General features: G+C 50.2%; 1 long non-coding RNA gene across 1 annotated transcript in view; it reads left to right on the forward strand.

Annotated features, from left to right (window-relative positions):
* LOC130606902 (uncharacterized) overlaps positions 1-14,265 on the forward strand; it is a 115,613-nt gene extending 101,348 nt beyond the window's left edge. Inside the window, exon 3 of the long non-coding RNA XR_008974104.1 lies at positions 14,161-14,265. This is a non-coding gene — a long non-coding RNA (uncharacterized LOC130606902). The remainder of the gene's footprint in view (positions 1-14,160) is intronic.
* The last annotated feature ends 570 nt before the right edge of the window (positions 14,266-14,835 follow it).

Here is a 14,835-nt window from a genome sequence, read left to right on the forward strand (position 1 = left end):
TTGTGACATTCCAGGTCCACGCATCTGAACCGCAAGTCCTACACCTTCGATACGGGATGATGCACCATCCCCAAAGCATCCTCTGCACTCCCCTTGCAAGCCTAACTTTCTTGTTCATTTCAAAGCTCAAGGGAAAAATGCGCTCGCAAAGGACAAAGTTTTTATCCCTCGCTTTGGTTAAAAAGGATTAGAAAGAGAGGCTTTGGCTTGCGTTTATTTTAATTAAGATGAAGGAGAAAGCTTGGGTTCATCACAGCACCTCCTTCGTGCGATCTCAAAGTCCTGGGGGGCACAGCGGGAATCATTTCTGACAGCAGCCGGCTTTTTGGGGCTGGAAGCTGAAGTCCTGGAGTACAACATCGCCACCTGTTTGCCGCATGCGAACATACATCAAGACAAATCCCGGCAGGATAAATCCCGTCAGGATGCACGCCAGCAGGATGCATCCCATCGGGATGAAACCCCATCGGGATGCACCACATCGGGCAGGACCCAATCAGGATGCATCCCATCAAGATGCAGCTCCATCGGGATATATCCCATGAGGATGCATCTCATCGGGTAGCTCTCCATCAGGATGCACCCCACCAGAATACAACCCACCATGACACAACCTATGTGCAGCCCTGCAGTGGTGCTCCTGATTGCAGCGTGAGCAAGCTGCACAACCAGAGGCAGGACGAGGAGGGAAAAGAAGAGGAGATGGAAGAAGAGGGGTAAGTGCCTATTTACTGCCGGAGCAGAGGGGTTTCCCTGCCCATGGAGCAGTGCAAAGTGCTGTGCCAGTACCACCTTTGCTGCTCCAGACTCTTGGACCTCCTGATTTCACACATGCCCTTGCATGATTCCCTGGAGCCCTTCACCACCAGACTCTTAATGAGCCTTTTTTTTCTCTTATCCCCTTCAAGAGGTTTAAATAGGTCTCTGGAGCCTGACATGGACAACACTAGGTCAGTGAGACCGGGATGTCACAGACATGTGTGTGATTGGAATGGCCTGCAAGCTGTCAGGAGCTGGGTGGGTACCCGTGCACTGTCTTGCAGCCAGTATAAGCGCTGCATCCCCTGGGAGGCTGCTAGAAGATCTGCTTTTCCAGCTGTGATGGCAGCTAGAGAATGCAGAGAGCTGGAGAGAGAGGGGCTGAGCTGCTGTTGAGGGGTTCACCCTGCTTCTCACATCCTTTGAACAAAACGCCTTGGAGGGCTTCATCTTTCCAGAATATTCACCATGGGCTTAAATTCAGCCAAGGTGTGCTCTGCCTCTCATTGGAGTCAGTGAAATGCAGGGTCTGTGCCCTAAAACCGGTTGCTTCTGCTGGAAACATCTCCATTTGGGAAGATGCCTTGGAGAAGAGCAGTCTGAGGCTTGGGGCTGGATGGAGAAAGAGCTGGCACTGAGCATCAGGGCACTGCGTTCACACATCTCCCCACATTATTTTGGTGGATTTTATTGGGTTTCAGTGGATATTTAAGAATATCTGGCAAAAGACTGAGGATTCATCACACGTTGGGTTTATCCTCCTCCACTTTGCTGCTAAAAGCTGCTTCATGCCTATACAGTGCATAGGGGCTATTCAAATCCTTTTCGTGCCTATACCATGCTCCTGTGCTCCCCCCCTGGCTTCCACGAATAGCATGTGCAAGGATTAAGTATCAGGCTTTTGTTTGAAAGAAGCCTTCTAGGAAATGACTCATCAAGACGTTTGTATGTTTAAATTTGGGGGGATTGGAAATATTTAGATTCTGCTTATGAATATTGACATTTAATGGGAAGATCTTGAATCAAAAGCCCTGGCTGCTGTTTGCAGGAGGGAGATGGGTGCACACATCACACGCATGTGCTTGCACACAAACCTCTTCTCATTTGGAAAGTGCTAATGGGAACAAGCCAACATAGATCGTTCCATTAAAGGGGATTTATAGCACAAATCTACTACTGTTTTGTCAAGACAAATAGAAGTGGGCTTTTAGTGCTGGGAAAGCTGGCCCTGAGGCTGTGGGCTCTTTACTAGCAAAGGGCAGCTGCTCAGAAAGGACTACAGGGGAGCAGGAGGAATAAATGGAAAAAGATAGAGACAAGAAGAACCAAGATTTGGTAAAGGAAGAAACGAGATCAAGGATCTGGACTCCAATTCCTTACCTACACTTTGCTAAGCGTGTTATCTCCCTGAAGGTTTAGGTTGGTGAACTTGGCTGCTCATTTCCCCCTTTGCTGTGTATTTCGAAAGCTGCCTTCTCCTCCAAAAGATGTGTCAGTGTTTATCAAAGTGTAAATAACACCCTGAGCCTTGGCTGTCCTTGGAAGAGAGCTAACGTTGCTGTGGGTCCAGCTGCTGAGGGATGGAGGTCCCCATCCTCTGGGTGGTGGGGAGATGCTGGATTATCCTTCTCCTCTTCAGAAACATAGAATCATAGAATAGTTAAGGCTGGAAAGGACCTGAAGATCATCCAGTTCCAACCCACTGCCATGGACAGGGACACCTCACATTAGACCATGTCACCCAAGGCACTGTCCAGCCTGGCCTTGAACACGGCCAGGGATGGAGCATTTACCACTACTTTGGTCAGCCTGTTCCAGTGCCTCACCACCCTCACAGTAAACAACTCCTTCCTTATATCTAACCTCAACTTCTCCTGTTTCAGTCTGAACCCGTCACCCCTTGTCCTGCCACTACAGTCCCTGATGAAGAGTCCCTCCATGGCATCTCTGTTTGCTTCCTTCAGATACTGGAAGGCTGCTCTGAGGTCTCCACGCAGCCTCCTCTTCTCCAGGCTGAACAGCCCCGACTTTCTCAGCCTGTCTTCACATGGAAGGTGCTCCATCCCCTGATCATCCTCATGGCCTCCTCTAGGCTTGCTCCAACAGCTCCATGTCCTTATGTTGAGGACACCAGAACTGCACACAGCACTGCAAAAGGGATCTCACAGATAGGAATAGAGGGGCAGGATCATAGAACCATAGAATAGCTAGGGTTGGAAAAGACCTAAAGATCATCAAATTCCAACCCCGCTGCCATGTGTCAGAGTCTCAGCCGTTGGGGCTGGGCTCTGGGGCTGCTCTAGGCTGACCCAGGCTGGGTACCATGATGGTGAAAGATATGAGCACGTTGGGCTTATGCAGAGGTATGGACATTGTGAGACGTGTTTGGGGATAGATGTCCAAAAGTGGGGTCTGGTGCGATGTGGGGCTGCAGGGCTCTAGCGTCAACCTTCAGCTTCTTCAAGGGTTTTTTGTGGCTGAAATAACCTCATCTTCATTCGTTTGGTATGACTTAGATTTCTTCTCCGTGGTTTTGAAACTTGTTGGGAGCTTTGGCCAAAGTCATGCTCCAGATGGCTTTCCATGTGTTTCAGCTAGGCTTGGGTCTTCATGCTAGCAGAAATGAGGCATTTCTGGCCAAAGATGCCGTACTCCCACCATGACCCTTTCCTCTTCCCACTATGAAGGTGAGAGACCATTCTTCTCTTCTCTGAAGATATCTTCTTTCTTTCCCCAACCCCCATGCTGCGTTAATTTACATATTAATATATATTAATTTATGCACATATATAATGTATATGTATTTCTGCATCTCCCAGCTTAGTGAAGCATCTCAAGGGGAATCTGTGGCCATAGGTGCACACCACACAACACCGTCACCCTTCCACCCTCCGTAGGAGATGGGTGGCCTTGGGAAGGTGTGCTGGTGCTGTGGGTGATGGTTAGGGACAGGTTAGTGCCTGCCCTGCGGCGGGGCTGGAGTCAGAGGTGTGAGGTTATTGGAAGGTGCTTGTTTGTGTTGAGCATGAATACAGAATTGTTCTCCCCATGCCGGTCGTTATTATGCAAAGCCAAGTCCTAAAAAAATATTGAATTTCCTCTCCCATAATTTTAAGGAAAAACACTTATCCGGCATTAAGCAGTGATTGTGAGGTGTCCTTTCATCCCAACACACAGGGGAGCTGCCGGCACACCTCGGGGTGAGACTTCAGCCCTCTGTGTCAAGCAGGGATTGGACCCAGCACTGGGAGCAGTGGCTGCAGACCAGGACACCAACCTTGTCTTCTTCCTTGCCTTTTATTATTTCTTTTTAATGCACATGCAGTTTGAAACTCTGTGAAAAGCTGCTTTTTACTCATGTAGTTGAGCAAAATTCAGGCTGAGCTGCTGTGTCTACAGTAAGACTTAAAGAGGGTCTGTGCTTCTTGGTGTGAAAGGGAGCCACGAGAGGGACTCTTCATCAGGGACTGCAGTGATAGGGCAAGGGGTGATGGGTTTAAACTCAAACAGGGGAAGTTTAGATTGGATATAAGGAGGAAGTTCTTTACTGTGAGGGTGGTGAGGCACTGGAACGGGTTACCCAATAAAGTGAATGCTCCATTGCTGGCGGTGTTCAAGGCCAGGTTGAACAGAGCCTTGGGCGACATGGTCTAGTGTGAGGTGTCCCTGCCCATGGCAGGGGGGGTGGAACTCAATGATCTGAAGATCCTTCCAACCCAAACCATTCTGTGATTCCGTGGAAGGAGGTGCAAGGGAAAAGACTGAATGGCATTAACAGAAATTTGGGAAAACATATGGCTGCAATGACATTTGAGGATGGAACGGGACTGGATGCGATGCGCCAATGCCAGGATGTCCTCACATCCCCAGTGCCTCGCTGCTGCCATCTCTGCACCAGTGGCAGTGCTCGAGCAGGCTCGTGTCCAACCAGACACACCAGGACTGGAGAATGTCTGGGTCAAAGAGAGGTATAATAAGGAGGTGCTGTTCCCTCCTTTGTTGTTCTTATTCCATTCAAAATGAAATAGAAAAGGATTAAACTCCAGCCGGCATTGTGGCTGGAAGGAGGAACGGACTCAGCAGTTCCCCTGCCTCTGTAGGTAACACCCAGAGGTTTCATTTTGAAACGATCAAACTGGAAAATCCAAGGCTAACTCAGTCAATTGCAAGTGGAAAATGAAAATTACTCAGTCCTGCTGCAGTATCGAGCACAGCCCATGAAAAGGGCAAGAAAAACCAGAAGGAGCAGATGCGGTGACACCCTCTGGGCACGTCCTACCTCTGGCACAGGATCCTGCATCCCGGCAGCCACTCATGGTGTGCACAAGGGCTGACGCAGGTGACATGGGGAAGGGAGTAGAGAGCCTGAGTCTGGCTGAGCTCTGTCCTGGCTGGATGCTCTGTGGAATCTGTTCAACCCAAAAGGTGCAGGAAAGGCTTTAGCAAAGTGCAGCCTTCTCTAAGGTGCCTGTTTTGGCATAATCACAATCTTTCTGCATCTAAATAGCCAGAAAATCGAGCCCTGGAGTTTCACATCTGCAAGGTCAAAACAGGGCCGGAGCTCTGGACGAGCAGCACGTTTACACAGAGAAGGGGGCAGCCAGGAACGGGAGGACACACTGGCTGCCTCGGCTGCTCCCCAGGCACCGTGTTGGCACTTCCTTCCCGGATTGCATCGGACGGGGAACATCACGCTTCGAGCAGGCATCGCACGTCTTTCCAAATCAAATAGGAACCTGCCCGTGGCTAGGCACTGGGGGGAACAGGGGGCAGCCCTGGAGCAGTGGGCAAAGCAGGGCTTCAGGAGTCATGCCAGCCCGATGCCACGCCACAGCGGTACCCCCTGGGTCAGCCAGTGCCACCAGATCCTGAGGGCAGCGCTTCATTCCTGCCCATTGCCAGGCTCTGCTCCGTTTCTCGCCCCTGGGCACGAGGTTGCAGGTTTTGGCTCAGCAGCAGAGGAGGCAAGGAGAGCTTTGGTTGTTTTCGTTAGAGTTAAAAGGGAAGCTTTAGAGCAGACGTTCCTACGCATCCTGAGCCCAGTCCACACGTCGCAGCCGTGCCAGCACAGCCAAGAGCAAAATCCTCACGTTGGCTGATCAGCTCTTGGCTGTGGAAAGCTGGTGTCAACCCAGCATCAAGCTGCAGCCGGTGGCTCTTGTGCTGCCCTAAAGGCATCTCCCCCAAGTCCAGTTGAAGGCGCCAGAGCAGCTCTGGGTGCAAATACGCTGCTGTTAGCAGGAATATAAGGAATAAAGGTCTAAGTTTGACTTTGTGTTGCTCCTCTAAGGCAAAGAGCAAAGCACGCTGTGAGCCATGACCCCATGTAATGCTCTTGAGCTGAGCTTGTGCCACTTCAAGCTGATCTAACCTTGGGGTTCCCTATCCCTTTGCTTCTCTGGGGGATCACCCATTGGGTGTACAAAACTGTTGTTCTGATCCTAGGATTGTCCTTGGTTAGTGCCAGCAGTCAACACCAAATGGCTGGGGACTTGGAAGAAGCAGCAGGAATATGCTCCTGTTTAGTCTGGCTCTTGCTTTTGGAAGCAACACTTCCCTATAGCTTCTTCATAAGATGCTTCCATGCACTGGGCTGAGCTTATGCTTTTGGCCGTCAGAAACAAAGACGGTTCGTGTACCCCAACCCTACACCCAGGCAGGGTGATACTGGCCCCATCCCACATGCAGGGGGAATTTCAATGGGTATTATTGGCCAGCAAAGGTATCCTGGACCCAGCAGTCAACAAACCGCTGCTTTTTTGCAGTGCAAATGTGCCTCTTTGCAGGGAAAAACAGAGGATGAGAAGCCCGGCGGGGGACGGCGCGTGCCTCCTGTCCACATCTGGCCCCCTGGAAGCAATAACGCGCCACTGAGATGAGCGTCTCGTTCGCAGGAGCTGCAGATGTTTAGCAGGGAGAAACGTCTGAGATGCTTTGAGATAGGAGCCAGAAACAGATGTGGTGAGGGCACGGGGAGGGTGCCAAGTGGTGCTGTCATGGGGCAACAACCCTGTTGTGTTCCTTGTGAGCCTCCTTTGCCGTTCAAAACAAAGCGTGGGCTTGCACAAAGCCCCCTGAAAGCCATGCCAGGGAGAGGGCTTGGCCTGATGGCCACAGTATGCAGGGAAGCACAGGAGAGGCTCTATGGCTTACCACACAGCGTGGCAGGACTCTGGCCATCAGACCCAGCTTCTTGCTGGCCATAAATCCACTCTCCTTTCCTCTCCCTGCCTCAGTTTCTCCATTCCCACCCTGCTTTGCTAACACCTGATCACCTGCCACAGCCATGGAGCAAGAAAGAAAAGATTTAAGCAACAAAAATGGATGATCTCTGCACATCTTGCACAAGCTGGGGCTTCAGGGGCAGGATGAAGGCTCAGTCTGGAATTCCTCAGTGTTCCTGCAATCACTGCATCACCACTGCCTGCCATTACACTGACCATGCTCAGGACCTGCAGCGAGCATGGCAGTGGCAGTGGGGACAGATGAAGCAAAATGGCAGCACAAACACAGTCCATTAACCAGAAGTCATTTATCCATAGCTGGCCCATGGGTTCTGGGTTAGGTACAGGCACAGCATCCCTTTTCCATCCTGCAGCCAAACACATATGCCTCAGCTTCCCCCGTCTGCAAAGTGGGTACATACCCACGATGGCCAGCATGTCCCCAGATATGCTGCTCAAACCAGGGCTGACAGTGACCTATTTACCTACGGCAGAACTTTCTGCTCCACTTATTTGACCCGGCACCTTTCTGTTTGCTTAAAGCCAGGAGCTTTTCCTCTCTGCCAAGCCGGGCTCACGCACAGGTATGTTTGCTCTAGAGACAGACCGCTGCTCTGTGCATCTGCACCTCGGAGGAATTTGGACTCTTTCACTCTGATACCGTTGCAAAACTCACCCTGAAAAGCTTCCATGTTTTTCTTTGACCCCTTCTCCCCATCCCTCTCAAGCTGCATCTCAGGGACAGGCAGCGCCGGGGAGTAGAAAGGTGACATTGTTCTGCCCTGGAAGGCCGTCAGCATCCCAGCTCCCCGGCTCTGTAGCTGCCTCAGTCATGCATGTTTGCATATGTTAAAAATATTTAGTCCACTGCTAAAAAAAATATTATGCCCGAGATCTGGGGCCAGCTAAATATAATGCCATCTATGTGTCCGTGGTGCTGCGTGCCGGAGGCACAGAGGGGTACTATTTGCCTTCGGAACGGTCCTCGGCTGTGAGCAGGGATGCTGGGAGCAATCCTGATACTGATGTCTGCCAGGAATGCTTTTTCTTCCCCCTTGGAGAAGGATTTAGGGCAAGGAAAGCTGGTTGCTGAGGTGGGGGCTGTTGTGGTGCAGTGTGCTGCTTGTGCTGAGCATAAGCTGGAGGTACCCATTGCTGCCTGGGCTTGGGAGAAGCTTCCAGATAAGCTTCATATAAATAAGTTCAAGCCAGCTGAGAGTGTGGGAGGGAAAACATTTCCCCGTAGTAATCTCCCCTGATGAGGGGCAGGAGAAAAGAGTTTGTTCTGGCCGCAGGAGGAAGACAACGGGGAGCGAGGCCGCAGGATTTTTGTGCAGGAGCATTAAGGAATCATTTCCTCTGCTTTTTTTCCTTATATATTTATTTTTGGAGTGGGAATAGGAGTTGCGAGAGGGCGGGGAGGTGAAATGATCGTGGGCAGAGTGTGTGAAGGAATCCTTATACCCCATTCTTTTTCTTTCGGGGGCTTCTTTTCCTTTCCTCTGGAAGTGTTTTGAGAGGCAGGGAAGCAAGTGGCTCCATACACTGTGGCCATTCATGGCTCAGCTGGGGGCGTGCGGGGCGCGTGGCTGGGTGGGAGGAGAATCATTTGTTCACAATGTAGAGCAGTGTAAAATGGGCTGGTTGTCTGAGCGTGGATGTAGCATAATGTATAGAAGTGCAAGCATCAATAAGTCTATTTATTAGCAGGGCCTTTTGCTGAGCAGGGCTGTGAATGAACTATACAGCTCATACAAAAATGTAAATGTTAGTGATCCCTTAGAGACATAATTACAGGAAAAAATAAGGACAGCTTTTCAGCGTTTGGGAAGTTGGCCTCTTTCGTCTCCTTTCTCACTGCTGATGCACATTATTTTCCCCTCCTTGGGGTGTCTGCATCCAGCACGGCACGTCCCCCCACTCTGCAGCTCCTCTATTGTTCTCCCTGCCCATTAATTAAAGGAAAGTTGTGTCTCCATGTCCCATGAAACATGTTCACCGCCTGCTTTGGTGTGCAGAGCTCTTGAATTCCTCAAGCCTGGGTGCCACTGGCTCCTCTGGACCACAGTGAAAGGTTTCATTCATCCCTTCTCTGCTGCCTTCTAGAGTTACCACACCCTGGGCCTCTGCTCCACAGCTCCTCTCTGTTTTCCTTTCATTAGCAGGATTCCCAGATTGAATGGCTGCGAAGGGCTGGGAAGAGATGCTACAACCCCATTAGCATAAGGACTGTGCAAATACCTGCCCCGTGCGTGCTCCTGCCGTTTGCCATGAGGTCTGTGGACCGAGAAAGCCAAAATCTTAGGGGTTTTTCTTCCTAAAGCACTACTATAAAAGCCAATCCAAGTGCTGCTCCAAATGCCCAGTTCTTCAGTTTCCCCAAGCAGAGCCTGTTTGCACCCACTGCAGCAATGAGCTTTCAGCACACTGGAAGGGGAACTACAAGCAGGACAGGCATTGCTCACCCTGGGAATCCCTCGGAAGATGCTTTGGGATCTTCTGGTGCTTATTTGGCTGCATCCAAGCCATGGCAGGGTGCACATAAGGACTTCACCATAGTATATGCATGTCTGGAGTACCATAGCCGAAGCCACATGGGCTTGGCTGTCCTTGCACGAGCCTTGCCCTTCATCCCCATGTGAGTGGGCGATGGGTCAGGGATGTTGACCAAAGGCTTAGAAGCTGGTCCAAACCTTTTATAAAAGGCAGATGGGCAGAAAAACCCATCACATGCATGGGATGGACAGGAGCAGGTCAGCTTGTCTCCGCAGGCAGAAAGCGGTTTCAGCTGATGTCAGCTTTTCTTTGGGGAGCTGAGCTGTTCAGCAAAGGCTTCACCAGGGCAAGATTAGAGGAGAGTGAGAAAATGAGTTTTCTAGGAAATCTGTGCTGGGACACAGAGGGTCGCAGAAGGGTTACGATGAGGGAATTTGCCTATTTGCCTTGGGAAGGAAGAGCCGGCCCCTCTGGCACCCTCCAGATGAGATCAGCCCATGGCCCTGGCCTGGCTTTTTTGCTGAGCTGCTGCTTTTATGCATGAGCTAGTGAAGCAAATTAACTTCCAATGAGTTTTTCAATAGGAAAGGCATGGGCTTTTCAACAGAAACTATAGCAAAATGTTAGCTTTGCATTGACCGTCCATTGCCCGCCCACTGCCCGCCCACAGTGATGTTGAATCTTGTTTGGGTTTTGGCCCTTTGCAATTATTCTGTTAGTACTGGGAACTCATTTGAAATTAATTTAATTAATTAAGTAATTATTTAATTTTCACTGGTTTAGTTGCCAGTTTTGGAGCTTCACAAGTGGCTCCGAGCCATGGTGTTTGATGGAAGGCCCTTGAGGCCAGCCACACTCTTTGGAGATGACATCCCCATGTCTCACAGTGCTGCTGCCACTGCATCACTCTTTGCCTTCATCTAACACTGATGGTTGTCCTCTGTCTGTTGAAGGGTTCACATTTGAGGGGCTGTGGTGGTGACCCTTCCTGTTGAGCAGATCGTGTGCTTTGCTGCTATCTGACTGGATTGCCAAAACCAGCCTCATGAGTCCTCACAGCCAGGACTGTGGCATGGTTGCACATGGGCACTCCCAATGGGCTTGGCGTAGACACAATCTCCCTTACCTTGGTCTCTGATTTCTTGCCTGTAGTCACTTGGATTGTTGTTTTGAGGAGCCTGAAGTAAAAAGCGAGCAGACAGCAAAGATAAGTGATGCTGCCTGCAAAGTTCTCAGCCAGGAATCAGTTTCTGGCTTGTCTCTGAGGCTGGGTCCTCAGCATCTTCCTTGGGACCATTCCATGCAAATGCTTGTCAAGCCAGTGTGCTCCAAAGCTGTGCTGATCAGAGTTGTGGATTCAGAGGAGGATGAGGATCAGACATCCTTGATGGGTCCTACGGACAGACCAAAAGTCTGTTTTCACCCCACCACTTCTGCAAACAGGGAGTAGGTGCTTGCAAGGAGGCTGGTATGTTAAGGAGCATCCTGATGGAGCAGAGGAGCTGCGAAGCTGGATTCCAACCCAGCTCATTGTAGTAGGTCTTGGCAGTGGTCCTCCAAATTGCCTGGCCTGCAACAGTGAGATGGTGAAAGCCTTTGGCTAAAATGGAACAAAGAAGGAAAGAAATCTGCTGTATGAACTAACATATATAATTAATATATATTTATAACCTGTTGCCACTAAAAATAAGCATGCAGCCGGTTGTACTTGGTTGAAAACATCTTTTTTTTTTGTGTATAAGAATGGTTTCAAGCACTCCTGCTTTCCAGCAAACTTCCTTGTGAGTCAGATATCACCAAAGAAATTCAGTATGGGGCACTTTACTCGTGATGTCTCATGCATCAAATGCTGATGCGGTTGTCATCACCTGGGAGAAAAAATACTGTTTCTGGATCTAAAGGGGAATTCTGAGGCCTCCAAATGATGGGCTGGGACTATCTTTAATGTAGTCATGTATGTACTTTAAGCAACAGTTATTAGTGAGATGCTTCATGCGCAGAGATGCACCTGGGTTTGATTTATGCTACATAAGAAGCGTCTTGGCCAAGACAAGTAGCACAGAACTGGGGAAGGGGGAACAAAACAAAGTTGCTCTTCTATTGTGCATAGTAAGATGTTTGCTTTGTGACAATTATATAAGTGGTTTCATGTTAGTGAGCTCGAAACAGACCTATGAATACAGCATGTATTTTCAAACTCATTGTTTTGCCCTTTGAATGAGTCTTCTGAAGAAGTCCTTGACTGGGAGCCAGAGCCAGCTCGCTGTTAGACTGGGTTCAGCCTGTAGTAGCTCCCTTGGCATTGAGGAATTTCCTCTGGACTTACCTCGTTAGCTAAAATGAGCCTTTTTTCCTCCTCCCGGATGTGTGTGCTCCACTGGGACTGTATAATGTTCTGTGGGGGTATTCGGATGCTAACGCTTGGCACGCTGGTACCCTTCTTGCTGGAATACAACATGCTATGGATGTGTGGAAGTGACCAGCTGCTCAGTGGATGGTCTGGGGTGTTTTTCCCAAGGAAAGATTGGCTGCAGGAAGCCACATGTATGTTCGCCTTTATTGGCTCTCTTGTGAGACCCTTCCCGGAGTACTGCATGCAGTTCTAAGACATGGAGCTGTCGGAGAGGGTCCAGAGGAGGCCACGGAGATACTGCAAGGGCTGGAGCAGCTCTGCTCTGGAGCCAGGCTGAGAGAGCTGGGCTGGGTCAGCCTCAGAATCTGAGAAGGCTCCTGAAGGGGAGACCTGAGAGCAGCTCCAGTGCCTAAAGGGGCTGCAGGAAAGCTGGAGAGGGGCCTGGGACAAGGGATGTAGGGACAGGCCAAGGGGAATGGCTTGAACCTGCCAGAGGGGAGACTGAGATGAGCTCTTAGGCAGAAGCTCTTCCTTGTGAGGGTGCTGAGGCGCTGGCACAGGGTGCCCAGAGAAGCTGTGGCTGCCCCATCCCTGGCAGTGTTCAAGGCCAGGTTGGACACAGGGGCTTGGAGCAAGCTGCTCTAGTGGAAGGGGTCCCTGCCCGTGGCAGGGGTTGGAACTGCAGGAGCTTTTTAAGGTTCCTCCCTCCACCACTCAAATCATTCTGTGATCCAGAGAAAAGTACAAGAGTCACCCATAACACTGGAAACCAGACCTCTTATAAACTTCTCCTTTGATCCTAAACCTTGCAGTAAGCCTGAATTTATTATTTAGCTCAAAAGCAAAAGCAGAGGTCCTGCTAAAGCCTTAGCAGCGCGGGGAGAGTGGTGGGGAGAGCCAGGATGCTGGGTGCAAGGAGGGATCACTGAGCAGCACAACAGTCTGGCCTGGTTCACCGATGGTGGCCTGGGTTGGAGGGCTTTTAATCCAGACTTGTATGTATTATAGTTATATATTGTATTTCCATAGGGCATTGGATGTCATGAGAGCAAAAGCATGAGTGGGAGGTGGTCCATGCCATGTGAAACAGTGGCACATGGCATAGCTGCATCCCCGTGGTGCCAGGAAATGTTTGCTTGCTTCTGGGGCTGGAAAAAAAAGGAGAGAGAAAAAGATGCTAAATTTGAGTAATTCAAAATGGCATGGGCTTTCTTGGAAACAGTGTCAGAAGCTGGGGTAGCCCCACTATTGCAGTCGGCAAAAGCCAGATTGACTTTCCAAAGGGAGTTTGCAGTCATTGCTGTAAATAAGCACGTGCTCTGGAAGAGCACGGGGCTGCTCCGTTCAGAGCTGCTTGGATGATCTCCAGTCCAGGGGGTTTATTGCAATTCCACTTGATTGCTGAGATTAGATGACAACTTACTCTCTGTGCTCACGTTGCTCCAGGAATAATCACGGCAACGTGAAAGATGTCAGTCGGTCTCATGCTACAGAAAGTGGGATTGACCTCGGAGCAGGGCTTCAAGTATTACACCCGCTGCTGTCAGAGCAGAGCAAAGCAGATAATCCTCTCTGCCTTTTATCCTTACAAATTGGGAGAATGATGCTTGCGTTTCATTCCTCTCTGAGGATACATGAGCAGACCTGATCGCAGGTTTGGGGGAAAAAGAGGCCAAATTCTCCTTCCATCAGCAGTGCTGCAGGCACCAGTTTGCCAGGGCAGGGCCTGATCCTGCTTAGCTGCAAATCAGCCCTGGCTGCCTTGAAGGCAATGAGGTGGCTCTGGATTTACTCTGGTGTAACTGGGAGCAGGCTGGTGGTGCGGAGGATGTGTGCCTTTGATATCGTAACCTAAAACTGGCAGCTTTCCCTGCTCTGGCAGGAGTTGAGAAACATTGCCATATGAGCTGGTTTTCCAGAGAGGCCTGAAAATGCAATCCATTATCTGATATTTTGTAGGAGCTTTTTTAATTAAGGCTTTGGCTAAAGAGCTGATTAAAGAGGTGTGTGGTGGTTTTGTCCTTAGGGACTTGGCACATCCCCACGTCTGTCACCCTTCTGCAACTACAAAACTCATTTTTCCCCTCGTGTCATATTTGGAACGAGGCCTTTTTATTATTCTTTAGCCCTTTCTATCCCCCATTTATTTCTTACCCCCCTCTCCCCCTCCCAGCGGTGCAGATAAATCATTATAGTCTCCGCTCAGCTTGTCTCCTTCTCCCGTAACCCAACTTCTGTGTGCTACTGGCTGGTGCTGAGCAGAGGGGGCGTGAGCAGCGCAGCTCCGTGCCTGTGGTCAGTAATGAAGACTTCTCTTTTTATACACAGATTACGGAGGAACTGCACGGGGCCAGACGGCAGCTCTTAATTCCCCGGCTTTTGAATTTCTCAGCCCTCGAGGAGGAGAATGCAGCCTTCCCCTCCAGCTCGCTTATGATGAGGTGGGTAAACACCCTTTTGTCATTTAAGGCTCTCTTCCTGATGTCATCTAAATAGGATTTTTTGTTGGGTTGAAGGATTCGGGGTAGAGAGGGAAGGGGAAGGAGAATGTGCTGTTTGCCACATGTCAGTGTTGGGGGTTTGATACCTCCAGTGATTTCCTAGGGTTTGGTGGCCTCAGCAATCCGCCTCGCTGCCGGCTCCTGCGTTTTCGCTCTGCAAAGTCCCTTTAACAGAACTTTTCTCCCCCCTTTCCCCTTTCTCGCTCATTCAATGACTCAACGAGGTTTGTCAGAGTTAAAAAGAAAATGATGCTCTTTCGCTGCAGAGTATTTGGGCTATTTGTGTCAGACCAGGACTTTAAAAGAGAAATCACTGCCACCCCTTTTCCCCCTCCCAGGGTAAAGCTGCCCCCGGGGTCGCAGTGATGTTGCAGGGAGCTGCTCCCTGTGAAACCCACTCCCCGTACCCCCAGGGCTCCCGGCTCTGCTTTTCTCCTGTCACCGGCTGCGATGATCCCACTTCTTTCCCTGGCAAAGTGTCGCCTCTGCCCCGGAGGGGTAG

Source organism: Pezoporus wallicus, unplaced genomic scaffold (assembly GCF_028554395.1).
Source record: "Pezoporus wallicus isolate ANWC-B61680 ecotype Strahan unplaced genomic scaffold, APGP_CSIRO_Pwel_v1 contig_10160, whole genome shotgun sequence".
Classification (NCBI taxonomy): Eukaryota; Metazoa; Chordata; class Aves; order Psittaciformes; family Psittacidae; genus Pezoporus; species Pezoporus wallicus.